The sequence below is a fragment of the Ostrinia nubilalis genome, chromosome 9 (assembly GCF_963855985.1).
Source record: "Ostrinia nubilalis chromosome 9, ilOstNubi1.1, whole genome shotgun sequence".
Lineage (NCBI taxonomy): Eukaryota > Metazoa > Arthropoda > Insecta > Lepidoptera > Crambidae > Ostrinia > Ostrinia nubilalis.
The window spans coordinates 6110501-6110858 of record NC_087096.1 but is presented as its reverse complement, the minus strand read 5'-3'; positions in this window follow the sequence as shown (position 1 = coordinate 6110858).

The window sequence follows — 358 nt, the reverse complement described above, 5'->3', positions numbered from 1 at the left end:
TGCTAGCGCACATCACTATGGTGAATGTGGGAGAATGTTAAAATGGTGCATTCGTCGATCAAACCGGGCCACACATCCGAAGCCAGAAATTAAATTATCATCCACCATTTTGTTTATTTTCGCGAAAATAACTTTCTACCCGGATACGTTAGTGAATTTTTGTAATACCCTGCTGCAAAGTCAAGTGCTATAGTAAGCCAGTCAGTGGTTAAACCATCAGGAATGTGCTATTAGCGTACCTATCTACTGTCGGGCCCTTGTGTTGAAATCTGCAGACATCGGCCGCGCCGCTAGTAAACACTCTTTTAAAATTAACATCTTAACATCCAAGAAAAGTAAAAGCCCCGGTGCGCAGGGT